Source organism: Scyliorhinus canicula, chromosome 19, assembly GCF_902713615.1.
Source record: "Scyliorhinus canicula chromosome 19, sScyCan1.1, whole genome shotgun sequence".
Classification (NCBI taxonomy): Eukaryota; Metazoa; Chordata; class Chondrichthyes; order Carcharhiniformes; family Scyliorhinidae; genus Scyliorhinus; species Scyliorhinus canicula.
In genome coordinates, this window is record NC_052164.1 from 28,280,492 (window position 1) to 28,308,055 (window position 27,564).

The window sequence follows — 27,564 nt, forward strand, 5'->3', positions numbered from 1 at the left end:
AAACTGCACACTATACTCCAGGTGTGGCCTCACCAAGGCCCTGTACAATTGTAGCAACACATCCCTGCTTCTATACTCGAAACCTCTTGCAGTGAAGGGCAACATACCATGAGCCTTCTTTACCGCCTGCTGCACCTGCATGCTCACCTTCAGTGAATGTGGGGGGTGGGGGGGGTTAGAATTTCTTTCAGCAGTGGGGAGCTGCTGGCTGCTCAGAGATCGGGTTGTCATTTCGAAAGGGTGCCCCGATCTCTAAGTGCACTTGAAGACCCCCCCATACCTCCACCCATGGGCAATGCCACCCCCACAAGTGGCTATGGGGTCACTTAGGGCTCACCTTTTCAGGCACGCCCACCTCTTTTTTTGCCTCCCCCTTTCAGGAGACCATACCCCTCCATACTTTTTGACACCCCTTCATACCACCCTTTATCCCCACCCGCACATTTCATCCCCACTCACCCCCATTTCATGGGCATGTTCCTGAACCATGACACGACTGACCTGGCACCCTGTCAGTGCCCCCAACAGCTTGGCCACAGTGGCACTGCCAGACTGTCCAGGTGGCAGTGCCAAGGTCCGCAGGTGCCAGCAGGAGTGCTCTATGCCCAACTTCCTGGGGGTCTCCAGTGGCCCTGGAGACCCCCCCCAGGTGCCATTGTGACTGGTCCACGTGTATGTGCACCAGTACTAAATGGCGCGCTGGCGAGGTCTCCCAGGCATGGCCCGTGAAGCCTTGACCCTGAATGAATCCGGCAAATGTATATTTAAATGAGTCTAATGGCTCATTTAAATATGCATATCTTGTCTTGCTTGGCGAGAGCAAGATCCAGATCACTACATCTAACAAGACTCTGTTAAATCTCGTGAGACGTTTCGAGCGTCGCGAATTTCATGATATTCAACCGCCTCGTCCCGGCACAAGTCGGGCACAAAGAGGACGAAGAGCTGGAATGACATCCCTGGTGGGGGGAGATGGGGGGGGGGGGGGCACGGACGACAGACGGACGGACAAATGGATTGGGGGGGGGGGGGGGGTGGGGTAGGAACGTATCTGTCAAGAAGTAGCTACCTGTCCATAATAGAGAAACGGGCCGGGATTCTCCGATCCCGCGGCCAAGTTCTGATGCCGGCACCAAAGCGGGACGAGTGACTCCAGCATCACAGGGCCTCCAAGCCCAGGCATTCACCCCTTCCTATGGGGCTAGTATGGCACTAGAGTGGCGGCCGCTGCTCCAGTGCTCGAAAGCCGGCACTCCACAGCCGGCGTGGGTCCTCGCATGTGCACCACGGCTGGCGCGGGTCCACGCATGCGCGTGGGATGCCGTCTCTGCGCCAGCCCCACGGCAATATGGCAGAGCCCTACAAGTGCCTGGTGCGGAGGAACATAGACCCCACGGAATTAGCCCACTCACAAATCGGTGGGCCCCGATTGCGAGCCTGGCCACCGTGGACCCCCCCCCCCCCCCCTGGAGTCAGATCCCCCCCCCCCCCCCCCCTCCACCAGGACGGCCCCTGCAGAACCATACGTAACCCACGCCGGCGGGACTCGGCCAAATACGGCGGGCACTCGGCCCGTCGAGACATGGAGAACCGGCGTGGCGGCGACCGACGGGCGCAATTGGCACCAATTCTCCGGTCGCCGGAGAATCGGCGACCCGGCGTTGGAGTGGCGTGGCGCGATTCTTGCGGCCCCCAGGCGATTCTCTGACCCGGCGCAGGATTGGAAAATCCCGGCCACGGTCTGTACAAAGAGTGAGGCTGTACAAGGAGGTGCTTACTGCTGGAGATCATGATCTGAACAACAAGCTTCAGGGATAGTCTTCAAACAGAAATTCTCTCCTTATGCCGATGAAGTTAATGACAGTACCAAATTCAATGCCATTGGTAGCTTCCAAGTAGACAGCTACAGGGATGAGCTGCTATTCAGTTCACTGGTCTGTTAAACAGGTAGCTGAGGTGCTGTTTGATCATGCCTCAAAATACATCAACAGTGACAAAGCTGAGATGAAGGAAGTCTGGAATTTCGCACTCTGCAGCTGACTTATTGTCAACAACGGTTACAAATGTTAATTGCTCTTAAGCCACTTCAGAAGTACGAACACAAGTGTCAGAAATAGATCAGGGCTGATCATATTTCTGATGTCAACACCAACAATAAAATGGTGAAAGATTGTTCCCAATGCTCTTTTAGAAGAAGAACCTTGGTACTAGTAAACTGAGAAATGTACAACTGCTTTTTCTTTAAACTGCTCTGAGAACCAAGAGTGAAAATCATAGCCAGGCCCAGGAGAACCAATGTAATGCCCACTTACATTCAGTTATGACAACGTACAGAAACATTGAATACTATCGTACGATCTGATGTATCATTTCTATGACAGGGAAGGAAGGTTGTGATGTGTTATGATAGCGGTGGCACTACACAAAATGTCAAATATTCCCAAAGCAAGAATAATACTGTTATAAATAGAATACCGCACATAACAGAATGTTAGAAGTTATAATCCACAAAAGTAATGGTTGAGCATTTCAACAACATAAAGTTCTTGAAATTCACCAAATGCAGGTGGTGTTTATCAAAGCAGTTTTACTCCATTTTTGCAGGTTCTGCACTTTTTATTTCCTGGCAATAGGTCACTCAGCAGATAACATAAAGTATCACAGCCTCCCATATCTGAATTGCATGACTTTTTACTGAAATGCTATTTGAATGGTGGTGCTAATTGCCACTGCCCATCACAGAGGAAGTGCACAGGCTGTGTATGTATTATGCGTGGCATGGTGGCACAGAGGTTAGTGTAGCTGCCTCACGGTGCCAGGGACCTGGGTTTGATTCCGGCCTTGGGTGACTGTGTGGACTTTGCACAACCTCCTCAAGTCTGCGTGGTTTTCCTTCCCGTCCTCTAGTTTCCTCCCACAGTCCAAAGATGTGTAAGTTAGGTGGATTGGCCATACCAAATTGGCCCTTAATGCCCAAAGATGTGCAGGGTAGGTGGATTGGCCATACCAAATTGCCCCTTAGTGTCCAAAGATGTTCAGGTTAGGTGAATTAACAATGCTCAAAGCGTGGGCCTAGGCAGAGTGCTCTTCAGAGGGTTGAATGGGCTGACTGGCCTCTTTTGCACTATAAGAATTCTATGGATTCTCGTCCTGCTGTCGACCTATTTACTTGTTGATTTGTGATAACTTCACTCTGTCACATTTGAGATATAGCTTTATCAATGATTTACTCAGCCTCTGTCATCTCCTTTTATCCTACAATACAATCATAGTACATTTTGCCACTCAAAGTAAGTTACCTACATTGGCATGAAAAATGTATAGAGTGTGATACACAAGATGTCACAATATTTTTTTAAATTCAGTTATGGGATGTGGGTGGTGTCATAATATACACACAAGTATATGATGGTGCACAGAGAGGCAGTGATTGACACACAGGATGACCAATGAACACACAGAACACAGCAGCCAATCACCAGACAGGACACGACCACTATAAAGCCAGAGGGCACTAGTTTTCTCGCTCTCTTGGGATCCAGCCTCTGAGACAGTCAGAGCCCGTGAGCTACAACTAGAACATACACCATGTGGTAGTCAGTTAGTCTGGTCAGGTTAGCCTCAGGTCTCCAGCAACTCAGCAGAGTGTCAACCCACAGTTAAAGTATGTATGATAGTTAAGGGTTCAAGAAAATCGAGTTGCATTTCTTCAAGTGTTGGAAGCCTGTCTCTCTCACTGCTGCAGTAAATGCAGTCCTCGCAGACCCAACACATCAGGTGGCACTGGCTAGGCCGGAATTTATTGCCCATCTCTAGTTGCCCTTGAGAAGCTGGTGGTGAGCTGCCTTCTTGAACCACTGCAGCCCCTGAGATGTAGGTACACCCACACTGCTGTTCGGGAGGGATTTCCAGGATTTCAAAAGGTGCCCAAAGATGCGCAGGTTAGCTGGATTAGCCATGATCAATGCACGAGTTACGGGAATAGGGCAGGAGAGTGGGCCGAGGTAGAGTGCTCCTTCGGAGGGTCGGTACAGACTCGATGGCCCAAATGGCCTCCATCTGCACTATAGGGATTCTATGGATGCTATGTTGAACTGGATGACTGGGCCTTTCATGTCACTGTGAACTCTTAACATATTTCAGGGAGTCTGTCACTTTTGCACATGGTGAAAACACCGATGTAGTTGAGTCGTCAAAGGATCCAAGATTGCCAATTCCTCTACTGCTGTTTTTGCCCTTTTAAAGGCCCCATCTGCATTTTTCTCCAGATAGGAGGGTGTGTGGATGGTCTGGACTGCAGATATCTCCAGAAACACTCCTAAAGCCACGACATGATAGAAGAGACAGATTTAACCTGAAGGAGGTAAGTAGGTTTTCCAGTGTCCCCTTTCCATACATATCAAATTTAAGAAATATTTATATAGGAACCTTTGAATTAACGTTCATGATGTGAAACCCAATTCAGTAAACAACATAAATTCTGCTGCTCAAGTTCTTTTGATGTGCATTAAAAGTTTCAGCTTTTCAAGGTAGATTGCAAACTTACAGCTAGTCTTCTATCTTGGTTAGAAGTAGTTATACCCAAGTAAAATTGAACTGCATGATTGGATTTGTGGTGTTATATGGTGTGCTGCATTGAAAATGAAGCTTGATTGCAGTGGGAAGTAAGTATAGGTTACACTTTGTGGTGATATGATTTGCATACCTGTTTGCCATTGGGGCAGAACACCGGCTTACCATTGGCCCTGGTCGGTCATGTGCCTCTCGACCGATTGGTCGAGAGGCTGAGTTAACCACGCCTCCTTGCCGAGGTATAAATAGTCAAACGCCCGGCGGTCGTCCATTTTATTGTAGACAACCGCAGTGCTAAGTTCTAGTTTATTAAAGCCTAACTTTTGTAAAGCAACTCGTCTCTAGTGTAATTGATGGCGCATCACACTTACAGGTATTATATTTTACAAAGACAGTGGGCTGGATTCTCTGATTGTGAGGCCATGTCCTCATGCCGGTGTGGGAATGGTGGCATTTTACACCCGAACATTTGGAGCAAAACAGCCAACAATCCTGTGTGTGAAGCTGGGGGGTAGCATCCGGCTCTAGCTGCCTATATGGCATGGGGAATTGCCGGGTCTGTGGCCGCACATGGACATGGCGGTGGCCTGCAGCGGCCGCGCCGTGCAACATGGTGCTGGCCGCTCGTGGATCCGGCCTGCAAAATAGTGCCCCCTCCTTTGGCCGGCTCGCAATTCCCGGACCACCCCCTAACAGTGCCCCCAGTCCCTGATAAAGTCCCCCATGCCTGCGGATTGGTCCTCCTCCGACTGTGACGGTGCTGGACTAAGTCCGCAGCCGCCACACCGAGGTCCAGATGGATGACATCATGAGAGATCCTCGCCATCGGGAATTTAACTGGTCGGGGGAGGAGCATCGGGGGATGGGCCTCAGGCAATGTCCCGATGCCGTCAGTACTGCACGCGGCGTGCTCTCCAAGTACACTGCTTTGGAGGGGGTAGAGCATCTCGAAAGCGCGCCGCCCCCGATCTGATCGTGAACAGGGATTCTCCGGCCGATCGCCTAATGTGATTTCGCCGTTGGTGACCGGAGAACCCCACCCAGTATTCCTCGTTTCTGAATGGGCTAATTTCTTTTAAAGTCTGAGAGTTGACTGGTAGCGGATTAACCTGAAGGTAACCACACCTCAGGCGAGGGGCAAGGTTGAGAAGGTAGGGTCTTCATTAATAACCTCAGACGGCACAGGAATTGAACCCATGCTGTTGGATCATGCACAGGCGTCCAACCAACTGAGCTAACCGACTCCGGTAAATTCAATGCGCACTCAGTGAGCCTAAAATCTTTTCAGCGTGTTCCATGAGTTTGAGAGGTTCAGTAATAATTCTTGTTTGGACCCATCCTCAGAAAATTATTTCAGTTTTTTTGAGCAACTTAGTAAAGAAACCAAACGACATGGACTTCTGCTGATTTCTGATTGGTTCGACAAAAGTAACAGATCGAGATGACTAAGTGGTGGAAATCTGCAACAATGCTGAAAATGTGCAAAAGACCGATCAACAGAAAATGATATTTTGGAACTTGTTTACAACTTTGCTGGGAATATTTAGCATGACTAAAGCTTGATGAACGCATTTGTGATGTTGCTACATGTAGGAGCAGAATTAATTCTTCCGCCCACGTCAATACTCCCTTTATTCAGGGTTGGTATTGGACAATACAAAAGAGACAAATTGTCGGAAGAAAACTTAACAGCAGAAGTGCAAGGTAAAAGCTTGTATGATAAAAGGCAGCAGTGACATCAGAGGATATCAGTGATTGTGGCAGAAAATGGACAATTTTACATAGTTGGATACCTGAAAGTGATTATAAGGCTGTAATCTAATTGAGGGGTTCAAATGATATCATCAAACCATGAGAGAGAAGTTTGAGTAGTTTATAACTGTTATCTGAAACCCAGCATTAGATGTCAGCCTTGAAATCTGTCCTGGGTATTTGTGTTTTTTAATAATATATATTGTTTGAATTGTACATGTGTGTGGGTGCCTGTGTGGGGGGTAGTATTCTGTCATTGTACAGCTGGCTGTACTGATGCTCACAGCGTGCTTCATTTTCTGGTGATGATTTTTACCAAAGCCCTTTAACTATTTGTGAAGTCAGTCCGAAAGCTTTAGCAAAAGTTAATCTGCAGTTAACTAGCATTCATGCATATAACTAACTAAATGTGTATTAGTATAGCAAACTCAGCACTCCGTGAATCATTCAAGCAAGTTCTCTGTTTAAAACAATGGCAAAATGGTCAACTGTATTACAATTGTAGAGATATTTACATGTTTGTAAATATCTTCGGTCCCCCAGACACGTGTTTCTGAGCAGCGTGCGTTTCACTGCCGACGAGTTTCCCTTTTCCCACCGCTTGTCAATGGGATTTTCCATTGAAGCCACCCAATGTCGTTGAAAATAATAACGTTTATCACAAGGGGGCTACCCATATAAAAGGACAGGGCAGGACTTCCGGTGGCGCGATGACGTAGGAAGCCACACATTTGGGAGCTCCCGTTTTAACGGACTTTTTGGCTCTTTTTAGAGCCCAAAACGGAAATTTTTCAATGTCTCCCGGTGGGAGAAGGTGTGCTGATCGACGTTCCCCGCAGTCCATGACTCGAACTCGGAGTGGAAAGGGGGAAAAAACGGCAGCAGCTCCCCAGAAAAACGGGGGAAGGAATCCAAGATGGCGGCCGGTAGAGCTCCAGAGGAGTGGAAGCAGTGGGCCCAGGAGCAGCAAGCTGCTCTCCTGCGCTGTTTTGCAGATTTCAAGGCTGAGGTACTGAGCTCTCTGCAGGAAACGAACAGATGGCACTCGGAGATTCAGACAACCCAGGGTGCTGCCATCAAGGAGTTGCAGACGCAATCCACTGAACGAGAGGAGGAGGCCGGGATCCTCATGAGTAAGGTGGAGGGGCACGAGGCACTCCACAAGAAGTGGCAGGAACACTTCGAGGAGCATGATCACCGCATGAGGCGGAAAAATCTGTGGATCTTGGGCCTTGCGGAGGGGCTGGAGGGGTCGGACCTGACAACCTACATGGCTACAATGCTGAACTCGCTAGTGGGGGCCGGGTCTTTCCATCTGCCCTTGGAGCTGGAGGGAGCACATAGAGTACTGGCCAGGAGGCCGAAGGAGAATGAACCCCCGCGTGCGGTGCTGGTGAGGTTCCACCGGTTCAGTGATCGGGAGTGTGTGCTGCGCTGGGCTAAGAAGGTGAAGAGCAGCAATTGGGAGAATGGGGTAGTACGGATCTACCAGGATTGGAGTGCGGAGATGGCTAAGCGGCGGTCCGGATTTAATCGGACGAAAGAGGTACTTTACAGGAAAAAGATAAAGTTCGGAATGTTGCAGCCCGCGCGCCTGTGGGTAACTTATTCGGACCAGCATTATTATTTCGATTCCCCGGAGGAGGCGTGGGCCTTCGTGCGGATGGAGAAACTGGACTTGAACTAGGGGTTGGGGTTGCGGGGTCGGTTGTAATACTTTATTGCTGGATTCTGCTGTTGCTGTTTTCTCTTTTTTTTTGTACTTTTGCAATTTTGATATGGTTATTTATGGGGGTGTTGTTCTGTTATGTTTTTTTTGCTGTGGGGCATTGTTTGAGTTTTGTATCTTGCGGGGAGGGTTGGGGGGGTTTGTTGTATTCTATGTCGGGTTGGGGGTATGGAGTGGGGCTGGTATTTGGGCGCTGCGTCAGAAGGGTGTGGTGGGGCAGTGCGAAAGCGTGGACTTTCCTCTGGTTTCCCGCGCTGCGGGGCTGGGGGTTGGAGACGATGATGGGGGGAGGCGGGGCCTTAACTGGTTCTTCCCCGCGCTGGAGCGGTGCCTGAAGGAGGGATAGATTGGGGGATGATCCCACTTTGGGAGGGGTCGGGTTATTGGCGGGAGTTTCCGGGGTCAGCAGAAGTTAGCTGACCCACGGAAGTACAATGGAGGACGGTTCGCGGCTAGGAGGGTTCCTAGCCTGGGGGGAAGGGAGGGGGGAAAGGGGAATACCGGGTTGCTGCTGGTAGGGTCAGGAAGGAGCTGGTGGGGGCTGGGCAGACAGAGGTGAGGTGTTGTCGCTGTGGGGACTGGGTCGGGCAGGGGGTGCTGGCCTGGGGCGGGCAGTCGACGGGCTATGGCTAGTCGACGGGGGAGGGGGGCGGGATGCCCTCTGATTTGGTTGGTCACCTGGAATGCGAGAGGATTGAATGGGCCGGTGAAGCGGTCAAGGGTACTTGCTCATCTGAAGGGGTTAAAGGCAGATGTGGCAATGCTTCAGGAGACCCACCTGAAGGTGGCGGACCAGGTCCGTCTGAGGAAGGGATGGGTGGGGCAGGTTTTCCACTCTGGGTTGGATGTGAAGAACCGGGGAGTGGTGATTCTGGTGGGGAAAAATGTGTCGTTTGAGGCATCGGAGGTGGTGCGGATAAGTGGGGTAGGTATGTTATGGTTAGGGGCAGGCTACAAGGAGAGAAGGTGGTACTTGCTAGTGTGTATGCCCCAAATTGGGACGACGCGGGCTTTATGAGGCGCATGTTGGGACGGGTCCCGGATCTGGAGGCGGGAGGTCTGATCATGGGGGGGGGACTTCAATACGGTGTTGGATCCTTCACTGGATCGGTCCAGCTCTAGGACGGGTAAGAGGCCGGCGGCGGCCAAGGTACTGAGAGGGTTTATGGACCAGACGGGTGGGGTGGATCCATGGAGGATTGTGAGGCCGAGGGCACGGGAGTACTCTTTCTTCTCCCACATACATAGGGTCTACTCTCGGATAGACTTCTTCGTGGTGAGTAGGGGACTGATTCCAAGAGTGGAGGAGGCCGAGTATTCGACCATTGCAATCTCCGACCACGCTCCGCATTGGATAGAGTTGGAGATGGGGGAGGTGCGGGACCAGCGCCCGTTGTGGCGGTTGGATGTGGGGTTGTTGGCGGAGGAGGTGTGTAGGAGGGTCCGGGCAAGTATTGAGGGGTACCTCGAGGTGGTTCGGGGGAGGTTCAGGTGGGGGTGGTCTGGGAAGCCCTGAAGGCAGTGATTCGTGGGGAGCTGATATCCATCCGGGCACACAGGGAGAGGAGCGAGAGGAGTGAGAGGGATAGACTGGTGGGAAAGATGCTGGAGGTGGACAGGAGGTACGCAGAGGCACCAGAGGAGGGACTGTTGGGGGAGAGGTGCAGCCTGCAGGCTAAATTTGATTTGCTGACCACTAGAAAGGCGGAGGCACAGTGGAGGAAAGCACAAGGGGCAGTGTACGAACATGGTGAAAAGGCGAGTAGGATGCTGGCTCATCAACTCCGCAAGCGGGATGCGGCTAAGGAAATTGCTGGAGTGAGAGACAAGAGTGGGAATGTGGTGCGGAAGTGGGTAGAGGTGAATGAGGTCTTCAAGGACTTTTACGGGGAACTGTACCGGTCGGAGCCAACGGGGGAGAGGAGGGGAATGGAGAGGTTCCTCGACGGGCTTTCTTTCCCGAAGGTGCAGGAGGAGCAGGTGGAGCGGTTGGGTGCGCTGATTGAGCTGGAGGAGCTAGTTAAGGGGATCGGGCAGATGCAGTCAGGGAAGGTGCCGGGGCCGGATGGGTTCCCGGTGGAATTTTATAAAAATTTTGTGGACCTAGTGGGCGCCTTGCTGGTGCGGACACTTAATGAAGCGTGGGAAGGGGGGACTTTGCCCCCGACGCTGTCGCGGGCGCTGATCTCGTTAATTTTCAAGAGGGACAAGGACCCCCAGCAGTGTGGTTCATACAGGCCCATATCTCTCCTCAACGTAGATGCCAAAGTGCTGGCAAAAATCCTGGCCACCAGGATAGAGGGCTGTGTGCCGAGGGTTGTGCATGAGGACCAGACAGGTTTTGTGAAGGGAAGGCAGCTGAACACGAATGTGCGGAGATTGTTGAATGTCATCATGATGCCGGCGACTGAGGGGGAGGCAGGGATAGTGGTGGCGCTGGATGCGGAGAAGGCCTTCGATAGAGTGGAGTGGGGGTACTTATGGGAGGTGTTGAGGAGGTTTGGATTTGGTGAAGGGTTCATTAGATGGGTAAGGCCGCTATATGAGGCCCCGATGGCGTGCATGGCCACGAATGGGAGGAGGTCGGAGTACTTCCGGCTTTACCGAGGGACCAGGCAGGGTTGCCCCCTGTCCCCCTTGTTGTTTGCACTGGCAATCGAGCCGCTGGCGCTGGTGTTGAGGGATTCAGAGAGGTGGAGAGGTTTGGTGCGAGGTGGGGAGGAACATAGGGTGTCGTTGTATGCCGATGACCTGTTGCTGTATGTGGCGGACCCGGTGGGAGGGATGCCGGGGGTGATGGAGCTGCTAGCTGAGTTTGGGACCTTTTCAGGTTATAAACTAAATTTAGGCAAGAGTGAGGTGTTTGTGGTGCACCCTGGAGACCAGGAGGAAGGAATTGCTAGGCTCCCGCTTAGGCGGGCAGGGGAGAGCTTTAGGTACCTGGGGGTGCAGGTGGCCAGGGACTGGGGGACTCTTCACAAACATAATTTCACCAGACTTGTAGATCAGATGGCGGAGGAGTTCAAGAGGTGGGACATGCTGCCATTGTCGTTGGCGGGGAGGGTGCAGTCCGTCAAAATGACGGTGCTTCCAAGGTTCTTGTTCCTCTTTCAGTGCCTGCTCATCTTTATCCCCAGGGCCTTCTTTAGGAGAGTGACTAGCAGTATCTTGATCTTTGTGTGGGCACATGGGACTCTGAGAGTGAAGAGGGTGTTCCTGGAGCGAGGGAGGGATAGTGGCGGGCTGGCGCTGCCCAACCTTCTGGGGTACTATTGGGCGGCCAATGTGTCAATGGTGCGTAAATGGGTGATGGAGGGGGGAGGGGCGGCGTGGAAAAGAATGGAGATGGCGTCATGTAGAGGTACGAGCCTGGGTGCCATGGTAACGGCGCCATTGCCGCTCTCCCCTAAGAAGTTTACCACGTGCCTGGTGGTGGCGGCGACCCTAAGAATCTGGGGACAGTGGAGACGGCATAGGGGGAAAACAGGGGGCTCGATGGAGGCTCCATTGGGTGGCAATCATCGGTTCATCCCAGGGAACAGGGATGGGGAATTTAGGGGGTGGCAAAGGGTGGGCATCAGTAAATTGAGGGACCTGTTTATTGGCGTGAGGTTTGCGGGTCTGGGGGAACTGGAAGATAAATTTGGGCTTCCCCAAGGGAACATGTTCAGATACTTGCAGGTAAAGGCGTTTGCTGGGCGACAGGTATAGGGATTCCCTTTGCTGCCCTCGCGGGGGACGATGGACAGAGTGCTTTCGGGGGTGTGGGTCGGAGAGGGGAAGGTGTCTGACATCTATAAGGTAATGCAGGAGGTGGAGGAGTCGTCAGTGGAGGAGCTGAAGGCTAAATGGGAGGAGGAACTCGGGGAGCAGATAGAGGACGGAACTTGGGCGGATGCCTTGGAGAGAGTCAACTCTTCCTCCTCATGTGCGAGGCTTAGTCTCATCCAATTTAAGGTGCTGCACCGGGCCCACATGTCCGGGACTAGGATGAGTAGGTTCTTTGGGGGTGAGGACAAGTGCACCAGATGTTCGGGGAGTCCAGCGAACCACGGCCATATGTTCTGGGCATGCCCAGCACTGGAAGAATTCTGGAAGGGGGTGGCGGGGACGGTGTCGAGGGTGGTTGGATCCAGGGTCAAGCCAGGGTGGGGACTCGCGATTTTTGGAGTTGCGGTAGAGCCGGGAGTGCAGGAGGCGAAAGAGGCCGGTGTCCTGGCCTTTGCGTCACTAGTAGCCCGACGAAGGATCTAGCTACAGTGGAAGGATGCGAGGCCCCCAAGTGTGGAGACCTGGATCAGTGACATGGCGGGATTTATAAAATTGGAAAGGGTCAAATTTGCCCTGAGAGGATCAATACAAGGGTTCTATAAACGATGGCAGCCTTTTCTGGACTTCCTGGCTCAAAGATAGGTATCTTGGTCAATAGCAGCAGCAACCCAGGGAGGGTTGGGTGTGGGAGGGGGGGGGGGGTGTAAGGGGGGGGGGGGGGGGGGTGTTCCTTATTGTAGTTTCTATTATGTAACTTAATATTGTGTTAATTTGCGTTGTTGTTAAAATGCTGTGTTGTTCATGGAGGTGGGGCGAATGTTTATGATTGCTAATATTATTGTTATTTTTGGTATTTTATTATGGTTCGTTGTTGTTGTATAAATTCAAAATTTTTCAATAAAAATTATTAAAAAAAAAGAAAATAATAACGTTTACATTGAACAACCTGAACAAGGGGAAGTAGCTTAAGTAAGTGTTATTTAATATGCCAAGTGATAAATTATGAATGTAGATGGGGTTCTATGTTGGTCTTTGACTCGAATGATAATGAATAGCACATAAAGCTAACTCAGGAAGACATTCCCAAATGTAATTCAGCCATACCTCCATATGCAACATAATCCCAACAAATGAAAGATTTTTAAATATAGGTTGGAATGTATTTCAAAGGTTTTTTGAATAAATTTAGAGTACCCAATTCATTTTTTTCCAATTAGGGGGCAATTTAGCATGGCCAATGCACCTACCCTGTACATCTTTGGGCTGTGGGGGCGAAACCCACGCAAACACGGGGAGAATGTGCAAACTCCACACGGACAGTGACCCAGAGATGGGATCGAACTTGGGACCTAGGCGCCGTGAGACAGCAGTGATAACCACTGTGTTGCCCTATGTATTTCAAAGTTAAGACACATTTCAATAACATAAATAACATAAAGAAATCATTTGAATTTCTTGCAAACGCTTCATGTCAACTTTACCTTTTAATTTTAATGCACTCTAACTTTGTTATTTTCCATACATTTTCTTCTTTATAAATTCTCCCACCCACATACACACAGTACTCCCTAACCAAGCCAACTCGAGTTGCCTCTCAATTGACATAGACTCAATCATAGATATTGAGATCTAAATGCGTCTTTGCATGCATTACTCCATTCTCCCTTCCTTCTCAATCTTTTTTTTGTGTTCAACTAGCTCCCCTACTCAGATAGCGAACAACTGCCCTTTCAAATTCCCAACCTTTCTGCCTCTGCCCTTCCATTTGCTATATTTCTCTAGCTATTAATCTGCTCACCCACTCATTTGCTGCTGCCTTTGATGCCCAGTAAAACCCTTACTCTCTCACCCTTGTTGTTCCCCCATCTTTTATACCTCAAGCTTGAATTTGAGTGATTATGGCACACAATTGGTTTAGCCATCCATCGCTAGGTTTGACGGGGCCACATCAAGCATGATCAGGCTTTGCAAATAAATATGAACTTTTTGGCCATTTATGTAAAACAAATCTAGTTTACTGCAAGGGGGGTGGGGGAGAGGCAGTGGTGGAGGGGTATTGTCACTGGACTAGTAATCCACCATGGAAAACGGTGAAGTTTGAATTCAATAGAAATCTGGAATTAAAGGTCTAACGATGACCAGGAAACCATTGCCGATTGTCATAAAAACCCATCTGGGCACTAATGTCCTTCAGGGAAGGATTATACGGTCTGCCCTAAATGTGACTGCAGGCCCACAGCAATGTGGTTGACTCTTAAATGCCCCCTGAGAAAGCCTAAAAAGCCACTCAGTTCAATGCTGGCCCTACCAGTGACACCCACATCTCATGAATGAATAAAAAAAAACAGCAAGAATAACATCAAACAGAACAAAGAGGCAAGAGAAGGATCATTGGTTCCATTGAACTACTTTTCAACTAATTTATTCAATTACCGGACTAAGTGTGGAAGGCGCCCTATGTTAAAAGATGGCTGCTGATGGAGACGCCCCCTCATCACTTCCTGCCTGAGACCTGAACACAATTATTTTTGGGCTACAGCCATTCCCAAGAACTCAGGCTAGCCACCTGACCCATGGATGAAGATCAGGACAATAATGTTTTATGTCAATAATTGGCCACCTGAAGGTCTGAATTGGGGCAAGGGCAGGAGAACTGGCTCAGGTCTTTCCCATCCTGGAATGAAATTACAGAGAGGGCCAGCGTGGGTGGGAACTCAACAGAAAGCCCATCTGAGGAACTTCATGCTCACCCCCACCTACAAACTTGCCAGCAGGGAGCTTAAAATTCTACCTTTAGAATTTTTAATTGACAGAACTTTATTTTGTCTAATTTCTGTGTAGGTCCTGAGGCTTGCCCATTCCCGGTACTGGGTGAGTTGGCATGGTGGGTGTAAGGGGAAAGGATGGTGGGTGGAGGTCATGGGCTGACATGAAGGTGCACTAAATTGACACAGAGACTACAGGCCATATGTTGGCATGGAGGGTATGAGAGGACATAGGGAATCGGTTGACTCAAGGACAAAAATCCAGACCTTTGTTCAATGTCATATTTTATCCTGTCTCCCAATATAGATCTTTGTAACCTCCAACTCCAGCTCTGCCCTCAAATTCTTTGTGAAGCAATCAATACAGCTGAGGCACTATCAATTACCACAAAGGCGGGAGTAGTGGAATAATCGAGGCTTTATTGAGCGTGGGATGGGGTACGCGTCGAGCTGCGTGTACCGATTAATGGTCTGACTGTAGTCAATGACCATCCTTTGCTTCTCCCCAGTCTTTACTACCACCACTTGAGCTCTCCTGGGGCTATTGCTGGACTCAATGACCCCTTAGCGCAGAAGCCGTTGGACCTCCGACCTGATGAAGGTCCTATCCTGGGCACTGTATCGTCTGCTCCTGGTGGCTATGGGTTTGCAATCTGGGGTGAGGTTCGCAAACAGGGAAGGCGGATCGACCTTAAGGGTCGTGAGGCCGTATACGCTGAGTGGGGGTAGGGGTCCACCGAATTTTCAGATTGAGCTTTGGAGGTGGCACTGGATGTCCAGGCCGAGTAACAGGGCAGCGCAGAGGTGGGGGAGGACGTAGAGCCAGAAGTTGCTAAACTCTACGCCTTGGACAGTGAGGGTCGCGATGCAGTACCCCCGGATTTCCATGAAATGGGATCCGGAGGCCAGGGAGATTTTCTGAGTGACGGGGTGAACCGCGAGGGAGCAGCGCTTTACCGTCGTGGGGTGGATGAAGCTCTGTGCTCCGGAGTCAAAAAGGCAGGTCGTCTTGTGCCCATCAATTTTCACTGTCGTTGTTGCGGTCGCGAGGTTGCGGGGCCGGGGCTGATCCAGGGTGATCGAGGCGAGCTGTGGCAGATGCTGGGAGGTCTCGGGCTGACCAGCGGTGATGGAGGTAGTGGCAGGCAATGAACGGCCAGCTGAGCAGGGATCCTGAGCACCATCCAAAATGGCGCCAAAGATGGCGGCACCCATGGGGCGCTCATGGCGGGTGGCGTCAAAGATGGTGGCGCCCAGGGGCCAAACGTGGCTTGCGAGGAGGAAAATGGCGGCGCCCCTGGGCCGCAAGTGGGGAGTGTACGAACGACGGACCTGGAAACAGCGGCAATCAACCAGGCCTGGCAAACGGAAACAAAGTGTTCCTTCGTCCCACATCCGTTGCAGGTCACGCTCCGTGCCGGGCGGGGCTGCCTGGGGTGTTTGTTCTGTCTGCAAAAATAGCACTTGGGCCCTCCAGGATTGGCTGGCTGCCACACGGCGCAGGCTTGCGGTGAGCTGGAGTTGGCAGCTGGTGGGGCCCACGAGGGTGCCATGCGGTCGGGGGCGTAGGACTGGACGTTACGGGAGGCCACTTTTAATGTGTTAGCGAGCTGCCTAGTTTCCGCAAGATCAAGCGTGCCCCCTTGAAGTAGCCTCCGGTGGACGTACGCAGATCGCATGCCCGTAACGTAAGCGTTGCAAATTAAAAGCTCTGTGTGCTGGACTGCCGAAACTGCCTGGCAGTCACAGTTCCTACCTAGCATGTGCAGGGCACGCCAGAAATTGTCCAGAGACTGTCTCGTGGCCAGGAGGTGCCTGGCGTACACTTGATTAACTGGTCGAACGTAATGTCCTTACAGGAGCTCCATCGCTTCGTAAGTGGGCGCATTCCGGATGAGAGGAAAAATGTCAGGGCTCACCCATGAATAATGAACTTGGAGCTTCTGCGAGTCTGAGGGTTCCTCAGCGGATGTTAGGAGGTAGATACGAAGCAGGCTAGCCAGTGATCAAAAGCAGACATAGAGTTGGCTGCTTGAGGGCTCAGCTGCAGGCAATCAGGCTTGATGTGAAGATCCATCGTTTAAAAAAATCTTTGCTCAATAAATTGATGCACTATCAATTACCACAAAGACGAGAGTAGTGGAATAATCGAGGCTTTATTGAGCAAAGATGTTGTGCCTCCTGTAGCTGGAACCAGAATGGCTGCAGCACCGGCGAGCACACACATTTATATGCCGCCTACTGGATGGAGCCAGAAGGCAGGGATTTACCCATGTACCTCTACTATGCGTGTCTTACATATAATACTGCTGGTGGTGACTACCACAACAGCATTTATTACTTTTAATGGGATCCTACGCTCTACATTTGCTATCTTTCGGGAGAAAATTGGTTTTAATTCTGCTTGAGAAATTCCATTTATTTCTGATAAGAACATCTGTTCATCTTCGACTATTCAAATGGTCCAAATCCATTCAATTTAATTTCCTCCAAAAGTTCAAATCACTGAGCCTTTCTTAATTAGTTAACGCTTTGAGGACCGGAACGATATCAGTCAATTGTCGTTTTTTAAATAAATTTAGAGTACCCAATTATTTTTTCCAATTAAGGGGCAATTTAGCGTGGCCAATCCACCTAGCCTGCACATCTTTTGGGTTGTGGGGGTGAAACCCACGCAGACACGGGGAGAATGTGCAAACTCCACACGGACAGTGACCCAGGGCCGGGATTCGAACCCCGGTCCTCAGCGCCGTAGGCAGCAATGCTAACCACTGTGCCACCGTGCTGCCCCAGTCAATTGTCTTTGAACTCCCTTGAACGTAAGCTATACCAACAGCTTCATATTATACTCACTACTTCCTCACCAAAAGTTAGAAAACCATCACATTCATCAAAATATCTAATTAACTTATATGGCTAATGGGTTAATCAACATTCTAATCTATATTTCTCATGAATAAACAGTAGTGCTTATAAAATTGCAATGACAAAAATGTAAGAATCATGAAAGAAGAAAGAAGGTCATTAGAAGTTTTGATGGATTGTGGCATTTGAAAAAAAAAATCTTTCAATGTAATGTTATTGCTACTTTGAGAGGTGATGTTAGGTAGGTGGATATAGGGGTTATTGTATTTTAAACATTATCCATCCCTGTGACCTGAATTTTTAGCTTGGTGTGTGAGCATGGTCGGCGGGCCTGTAAACGGATGTGGAAGCCGCTCCTGCCTGTGATCGGTTGTCAAACACAATTTCACGCTGGCTGGCCAATTAGCTGCTGGCCAGCATGAAATGCGCACTGAGACAAGGGCGGGTGGTGGGGCAGGAAGAGGTCGGGAACCTGAAACCAGAAAGGTACGGAGCCGGGGGTTGGCCGTCTGCATTTACGACCTCAGGGAGCTTATTTCCATTGACACCGTTTTGGGTCCCTGTTACCAAATTGAAATGCTGCTCCAAAATGTGCAAGGTGTCCAGATCCCATGCCAGACGTCAAGGGATTGCTCTGATCCAGCCTGCCTCCCTGTTTCACATGAATGTTGTGGGTCTTGCTGGAGGCAATAAATGACCGCCGTCAGATCCTACTGTCAAAGGATGGCAAGAGGAGGCCACCGCAGGTCACCAAGAAGGCCTGGACAGAGGTGGTGGCACTGATTAGCCATGACATTGTACACCAAACCTGGATCCATTGCCACTGAAGATTCAATAGCCTTCTTTGCTCTGGTAGTGTGAGGACTGCTTCTAGTTGGAACCTTGGGTAGATGTCTTCATGGGTGGCAGTATATATTGGTGCTTGGTGTGAAGTGCAAAGCACAATGTGGACTATCATGTGCCTTGATAGACCATTGATGGCATGTATGTCAGCGTGATGTTTAACATGACGGGCAAGTGATCCTGCGACCTCGAGGGTGTGGAGGCTCCAACATGGCGGAATTTTAGGGGGCATTAATGGAAGCATTGTTCTCCTACAAGAGAAGCGGAGTTACAATTCATTGGACCAAGGACGGACGGTGGCCGGGGGGGGGGGGGGCAAACCTACTGAGCCTCCGTCATGTGGAGGAGCAGACTTTGGAAATGATCTGCAGGCATGGAGCCAGGTCCATAGGTTGCAGAGAAGCAGGGATGTCAGATGTGGGTAAGAGCCCAATGGAAAGGGAACAGATTGGTGTCGGGTCTCAGAGATGTGGATATGTCATTGTAAGAGAGTGACATGTGAAATGCATTTATTCCCATTGCTCATCCATTCAAAAGTATTTTCTCGGCCAGATGTCATTTGCAATAAGAGAGCAGACTGTGTACACTCAGACTTATCATAGAATCATAGAATTTACAGTGCAGAAGGACGCCATTCAGCCCATTGAGTCTGCACCGGCCCTTGGAAAGAGCACGCTACCCAAGCCCACACCTCCACCCGATCCCCGCAACCCAGTAACCCACCTAACCTTTTTCTTTGGACACTAAGGACAATTTAGCATGGCCAATCCGCCTGACCTGCACATTTTTGGACTGTGGGAGGAAACCGGAGCACCTGGAGGAAATCCACGCAGACACGGGGAGAAAGTGCAACAGACAGTGGCCCAAGCCGGGAATCGAACCTGGGACCTGGAGCTGCGAAGCAACTGTGCTAATCACTGTGCTACTGTGCCCCCCATATTTATTGTGATGCTGATATTTTTGCTTCCTCCTTCAGATGCCTCATCAGGACCTCAAAGGAACAATCAGGACCCCGCCCCCTTGAACCCCGAGGAGAAACATCTGCCAGATACACCAATGTCACATCCTCCCTTTGCACCATGCACCAGCGCAAGTATTGACGGATCGGTGGGCATAAGCATATCAGAGTAGATGGCAGTGCAGAGTGGTGAAGGTACATGACACTCACTTGAGGTGCTGCTGAAGACAGAGAGGCCACAAGGCCCTGGCAGATGGAGGAGTGTTTGGACCAGGACTCCAGCCTGAGTCCGAGGCAAATGACGAGCCTCTGGAATCATCTGAGGCAGATGCTCAATGTCCATCGGGATGTGTGGGTGCATCTGGCAGAATTGCATGAGGACCTGCTTTCCATGGTGTCTATCTTGGAGAGGTCCATGCGGAGCAGTGCGTTGCCCCAAAGCTCAGAAGACACAGCCTCCTCCATAGAGAGAGTGGCAACTCAGATGGAGAGGAGGCTCCAGGAACTCAATCAAGGGTTTCTTGACTTGTGTTCACACCTCCAGCCCACACACTAGCAGTCGGTCACTGCCAACATGAGAGATGGATGAGGCTTCTGTATGTCCATTTCTGGTGAGCAGAGAGGTTCAATCCAATCTTGGTGGACAAACTGCAGGTATCATCTGCGGGTTCCCCTCAGGCTGCCTCCAGTCCAGCTGCCGGCGAGTGGGAAGGGGTGAGGGGTAGCACCAAAACATAGCATTTGTAAATGGAAGTTGAAGTTATTATGATCACATAAGACATTGTCACTGGTGACTTATGTTTCCTTAGGACGTGGGCACTGGTTAGTTTGCATATTTGCCTTCATTGTAAAATTGACTCATTATGTTCAATGACCTTTATGTGTGATTCATGCATTTGATAAGGAAGAGAGCTGGGAGTCGCCGGTGACACAGAAGAAGGGTTGCAAAGTTTATTTCAGAGGTCAAATCTTGACTTTTAAGTGTGACAGGGTTGCTCATCAGGAGAGATCAGCAAAGTGGTGATGCACAATCAATTACACGAGAGTTGGATGCAATCGAGGCTTTATTACACTAAGATGTGTGGCCTCCTACAGCAGCTGGCGAAATGGCTGCTGTATGGGGAGCATACATATTTATACTCCACCTACTGGGCGGAGCCAGCAGGCAGGGAATTACCCCCATACCTGCAGTACAGAGCCTTACCACCTCCATTGACATCCTCTATATACAATATATACATCAGTGGTGACTACCACATTCACCCCTTGTTAAAGAAAATTGAGTCTGGCGGGGGTGGTGGTAAAGTACAAATAATATTACAAATTCAGGCGGTCCAGAGCCTTGATCTGTTGTTGAGAGCGCCGCAGTGCTGGCGGTGACTCCGGCGTCGGTTTGGTTTTCGGTGACTCCGGGAGCATGTCGAAATTCTCTTCATCCCCGGGTGTGAGCAGGGGGAGGATGGATTGTCCTGGAGCGGGTGCTGCGGTGGGGTGTGCCGGCGGAGGGGAGGGTGGGGCCCGGTCGGGTGTGTGTGTGTGTGTGTGTGGAACTAGCTGGTGCCAGGTCCCTGAGTGAGACTGTCTTGGCGGCCGTCGGGGTATGTTACGTAAGCGTACTGCGGGTTGGCGTGAAGTAGCTGTACCCTCTCAACCAACGGGTCCGCCTTGTGGAGTCGAACATGTCTACGGAGGAGAAAAGGTCCAGGAGCTGCCAGCCATGTCGGGAGCGAAACCCCGGAGGTGGACTTCTCGGGAAGACAAAGAGATGTTCATGGGGGGTTTCATTAGTCGCGGTGCACAGGAGCGACCGAGTGGAGTGAAGTGCATCGGGGAGGACCTCCTGCCAGCGGGAGGCCGGGAGGTTTCTGGACCGTAGGGCCAGCTGGATGGCCTTCCAGACCATCCCATTCTCCCGCTCCACCTGCCCATTTCCCCGGGGGTTGTAGCTGGTCGTCCTGCTCGAGGCAATGCCCCTGTTAAGCAGGAACTGGCGCAGTTCATCGCTTATGAATGAGGATCCCCTGTCGCTATGGACATAGGCGGGGAAGCCGAACAGAGCGAAGATGGTGTTGAAGGCTTTGGTGATGGTGGCAGTGGTCATATCCGGGCATGGGATGGCGAAGGGGAATCTGGAATATTCATCGGCCACACTGAGGAAGTACATGTTGCGGTCGGTGGAGGGAAGGGGCCGTTTGAAGTCCACGCAGAGGCGTTCAAAGGGGCGGGAGGCCTTCACCAAGCGCGCACGGTCTGGCCAGTAGAAGTGCGGCTTACACTCTGCGCAGACCTGGCAGTCTCCGGTGATAGCCCTGACCTCCTTGATGGAGTAGGGCAGGTTGCGGGCCTTGATGAAATGGTAAAAACGTGTGACCCCCGGGTGACAGAGGTTGTCGTGCAGAGCCCGGAGTCAGTCCACTTGTGCGCTGGCACATGTACCTTGGGAGAGGGCATCAGGGGGGTCGTTGAGCTTCCCGGGGCGATACAAAATCTCGTAGTTGTCGGTGGAGAGTTGGATCCTCCAGCTCAAGATTTTATCGTTTTTGATCTTACCCCGCTGTGTGTTATTAAACATGAAGGCAACCAACCGTTGGTCAGTGAGAGTGAATCTCCTGCCGGCCAGGTAAAGCCTCCAATGCCGTACAGCTTCAACAATGGCTTGGGCCTCTTTTTCGACGGAGGAATGCCGAATGTCGGAGGCATGTAGGATGCGGGAGAAAAATGCCACGGGCCTGCCTGCCTGGTTGAGGGTGGCGGCCAGAGCGACGTTGGATATATTGCTCTTGATTTGGAAGGGGAGCGTCTCGTCGACCGCGTGCATCGCGGCCTTGGCGATGTCGGCCTTGATACGGTTGAAGGCCTGGTGAGCCTCGGCCGTCAGAGGAAAAACAGTGGATTGAATGAGTGGGTGGGCCTCGTCTGCGTAGTTTGGGACCCACTGGGCGTAATAAGAAAAGAACCCCAGGCATCGTTTGAGGGCTTTGAGGGAGGGGGAGTTCCATGAGGGGGCACATGCGGTCGGGATCGGGCCCCAGAACTCCGTTCTGGACCACATAGCCGAGGATGGCTAAGCTGTTCGTGCTGAACACGCACTTCTCCTTGTTGTAGGTCAGGTTGAGGAGAGCGGCGGTGTGGAGAAATTTGGCAAGGTTGGCGTCATGGTCCTGCTGATTGTGGCCGCAGATGGTGACAAATTGTCCAGGTACGGGAAGGTGGCCCGCAGTCCGTACCGGTCAACCATTCGGTCCACCTCCCATTGGAAGACCGAGACCCCATTGGTGACCGCCAAAGGGAACTCTAAGAAAGTGGTCAAGGCAGCCATCTGCCTCGAAGACACTGTATGGGTGGTCCGCCTTTCGGATGGGGAGCTGGTGGTAGGCAGATTTCAGGTCCACAGTTGAGAAGACCCGGTACTGTGCAATCTGACTGACCATATCAGATCTGCGTGGGAGAGGGTACGCGTCGAGCTGCGTGTACCAATTGATGGTCTGGCTGTAGTCAACGTCCATCCTGTGTTTCTCCCCAGTTTTCACAACTACCACTTGGGCTCTCCAGGGGCTATTGCTGGCCTCGATGATGTCTTCCCGAAGCAGTCGCTGGAATTCAGACCTGATGAAGGTCCTGTCCTGGGTGCTGTACCGTCTGCTCCTGGTGGCGACAGGTTTGCAATCCGGGGTTAGATTTGCAAATAGGGAAGGTGGGTCGACCTTTAGGGTCGCGAGGCCGCACACAGTAAGGGGTGGTAGGGGCCCGCCAAATTTCAGTGTTAGGCTCTGGAGGTTGCACTGGAAGTCCAGGCCGAGTAGCAGGGCAGCGCAGAGTTTGGGAAAAATGTAGATGCGGAAGCTGCTGAACTCCACGCCTTGGACAGTGAGAGTGGCGATGCAATACCCCCGGCTCACCACGGAGTGGGACCCGGAGGCCAGGGAGATTCTCTGGTTAGCGGGGAGCAGCGACTTACCATATTGGGGTGAATGAAGCTCTCGGTGCTCCCGGAGTCCAGCAGGCAGGAGATCTCGTGCCCATCGACCTTCACATTGGTTGAAGCAGTTGCAAGGTTGTGTGGACGAGGCTGGTCAATTGTGACGAGGCGAGACGCGGCTGGTCGTCGGCGGTTGCAGGCGACGAGTGGCCGGGTGAGATGCCCGGGGAGCATGAGTCCTGGGCCGGGTAAAATGGCGGCGCCCACTGACCGCATGTGTCTTAGGAAAAACATGATGGTGGCGCCCGATGGTCCTGGAGGGAACAAGATGGCGGCACCCACGGGCCGCACGCGTCGCGTGTCGAGCAAGGTGGCAGCACCCACTGGCCGCACGCGTCGCGTGTCGAGCAAGGTGGCGGCGCCCACTGGCCGCACGTGGTCTGAGGAGGGGAAGATGGTGGCGTCAACTGGCCGCACGTGGAGGGTGCCGGAACAATAGCGGCGACTGAGCGGGCCTGGCACACCGCAGCAAAGTGTCCCTTCTTGCCACAGGCCTTGTAGAGTGCGCTCCGGGCCGGGCAGCGCTGTCGGGGGTGTTTGGACTGCCCACAAAAGTAACATTTGGGTCCCCCGGGGTTGGTTGGCTGCTGCGCGGCACAGGTGTGGCGTTGGCTGAGTGCGGTCGCTGATGGGGTCCACAAGGGAGCGGCCGTCTGTGGGGTCCACGATGCACGGGGGGGTGGTGCGGGGGGCAGCGCGGTCGGGGGCGTAGGCCTGGATGTTGCGTGAAGCGACCGTGAATGGGAGCACTAACTTTTTGGTTTCCACGAGTTCGAGCGTGGCCCCTTCTAAGAGGCACTGGCGGATGTAATCGGACCCTATGCCCATGATAAATGCATCTCTCATGAGCAGATTCGAGTGTTCCATGGCCGAAACTGCTTGACAGTCACAGTCTCTAACTAGGGGAACCAGAGCACGCCAGAAATCTTCTACTGACTCACCAGGAAGTTGACGACGCGTGGAGAGGAGGTGTTTGACGTAGAGTATGTTAGGCCGCTGAGCATAGTTTTCCTTCAGTAGCGCCATGGCAGGGAACTACCCCCGTACCTGTAGTACAGTGCCTTACCATAAAGCACCTACGTTGACATCCTCTATATATTCAATATATTCATCAGTGGTGACTACCACAAGTGGCTCACAATTTTCATCACCTTGATTCCTTGCTTTCAATCTGTAGCTGAAAGTCCTCTGAATCAAGGCCTCCCCGGTCTCCCTAGCACCCGCTATGGACCCTCACATTGGGATCTTGCTCTTCATCCTGGGAATTCTCATCCTGGGGCTCCTCCGGCCCACCCTCAGACCCAGCACTTGATTCGACATCAGTCGCCTGTGGAGCAGGATTGCTGGCTTCATCCTTGATTGGGTCCAGCTATGAAAGAGCCAGGTTGTTCAGTATGCAACAAACAACAACAATTAGGGAAAACTGTTCAGGAGGATATAGAACTGTTCCCCCTGGACAGTCCAGGCTTGGAACGTCATCTTGAGCAGGCGTATGATCCCCTCAGTTACTGCAATGGTGTAGGAATGAGTGCAATTGTAGCTCTCCTCGGTTTCTGTCCTCCGGTGTCTCAGTGGTGTCATGAGCCATATTTACAATAGGTAACCTTTGTCCCCTCGGAGATGACCATCCAAGCGAGCTGGAGCCATGGAAAGCCTTTGTACCTGGGAGAGACGGAGGATGTAAGCATCATGACAGCTTCCTGGATACCTGGTGAAAACCTGCTGTATCTGACTCATGTGACAATGTGGAAGTTAAGGTAGTGGAAGTCCTTTTTATTGGTGGAAGTACCGGCTTCCCCGCTGGTGCCTTTATATGCACAGGCATGGTGTCAATGGCTCCCCAGATACAGAGAAATCTTGCAATTGCAGCAAAGCCTCTAGCTTGCTTTGCCTGGCTGAACTTATCAGTCTGGAAGTGAATGAAGGGACTGACCATTTGGAGCAGCGCATCAGTGACTAGCTTGACGAGGCTGTGGGCAGCCAAAAAGGAGACACTACATAGATCTCCCACTTATACCTGGAATGAACCAGAGGTGTAAATCTTCAGGACCACTGCCACCTTTAGGTCCACTGGTCTAGGGTAGCCACATACATAGATGGAGGCAATTTCAGGACTGATCATTTCACATAGGAATTGACAGTCTCCCTGCAGCCGTGGAGCTTTCATAGATCATAGATCATAGAATTTACAGTGTAGAAGGAGGCCATTCGGCCCATCGAGTCTGCACCGGCTCCTGGAAAGAGCACCCTACCAAGGTCAACACCTCCACCCTATCCCCATAACCCAGTAACCCCACCCAACACTAAGGGCAATTTTGGACACTAAGGGCAATTTATCATGGCCAATCCACCTAACCTACACATCTTTGGACTGTGGGAGGAAACCGGAGCACCCGGAGGAAATCCACGCACTCACGGGGAAGATGTGCAGACTCCGCACAGACAGTGACCCAAGCCGGAATCGAACCTGGGTCCCTGGAGCTGTGAAGCAATTGGGCTATCCACAATGCTACCGTGCTGCTTTCTTTGACCCTGAACCTCAGACATGTCCAGGTGGCAGGAGCACTGCCTGTAAACTCTGTCTGCTGGATAATGGTGACTTCTCCTCAGCCCTCTTCCTTGCACTTCCTGCACCCTACTGCCTGCATCTATTGGTCCATAGGACCGACACTGGGCCACAGGCCAGAAACAACTGGCCACCTCTCCCTCATAAGGAGGTCCCTTTTGCAGAGTACACAATCCCCATTTCTATGCTGATGTTTCCATAGGTTTCCACACTGGAGGCCTCTGAAAATGCTCACAAAGCACCGAGTTCTCCAACGCAACCCATAAATATCAGAAGTTAACTAAAAACTAGGTCCAAACTAGTCACAGCTAAACTCCTAACTATTCACATCTACATCCGTCTGTGAGCCATTCATCCTACCCTGATTGTAGAATCCGTGAAAAACGTGAAGGCCATCTAGCCAAGTGGCCAGTGTGTTGAGCGTAATAGCACACGGGCCACTCCAAATGATAGTCAATTACGATATAAATACCATTACTTGGCCCTTTTACTGTTGGCGGGTAGGTGCATTTCTGACTTTCGCCCACATGCACTGAACGAAATATCGCAATTCCATTCTTCAAACACACATTACTGGCATCATGTTGAATGCACCTACCCGGACAGAATCTGAATAGTTTTGTGCTGTGAACATAAATTTCCGCAGAAACAGTAGTGGAAACTTCAGACAATTGCAAAAGGAGAAAGTGAAGACTTCTACCCAATGCCAAAGATAATAATGAAAGTTGTAGTGAATGGGCAGCACAGTGGTTAGCACAGTTGCTTCACAGCTCCAGGGTCCCAGGTTCGATTCTCAGCTCGGGTCACTCTCTATGCGGAGTCTGCATGCTCATTTCGAGTCTGCGTGGGTCGGGTGCTCCGGGTTCCTCCTACAGTCCAAAGATGTGCGGGTTAGGTGAATTGGCCATGGTAAATTGCCCTTAGGTTAGGCGGGGTTGCTGGGTTACGGGGATAGGGTGGAGGTGTGGGCTTAAGTCGGGTGCTCTTTCCAAGAACCAGTGCAGACTCAAGAGGCCGAATGGCCTCCTTCTGCACTGTAAATTCTACGATTCTATGATTCTATAATAATTAGGTCCTCTTTGAATGAAAAGAGCGAAAATAAGAGCGAAAAGAACAAATTAATGAAGATTGCAATTCTGAGCCAATCGATTATGTGTTCCTCTTTGAACAAGTGCAGCAATTCATTTAAGGAAACAAGACCATATTTGATTTTTAATATTTGGACTAATTATACCAATTCGGATTTGATCTTTAGATTCTATTTACATATGAAAATGGACCAAATGACCACGACAAAAATATAATTTCTATTCACACATGTTGGAACATATTGGTGCAAAATTGAAAAAGGAATCAAAGAAAATAGTAGGAAAACAAATTAAATATTTCCCTTTTAAATGGAATGGCCCAAAATGGGTGTGTTCGAGAAAAAGCTCCTGCTCCCTGGATTGTACCCAAAGATCTCTGGAGTAAGGGCGCCTAGGCTTGTCTCCTGGGTGGAACTGTAACCACACTGTGCCCAAGGCAGTCTTGTCTGCATTCCATCAACCTGACTGACAGCACAGTAGCCTGCAATTTAGATCTCAAACTTCAGCTAAGTAATAATAACCCTTCGTGGGCCAATGAAAAAAAAAATCAAAGGGATTGGGAGTTTTCCTGCCTTCATTGTACTGTCAGAAAGAGGTTAATGAATGGCCTGGCATCTGTGATCATTGAACATCATTACAAAATTCAGCAGCGGGACGGTGTTGTTAAGCCCACAGC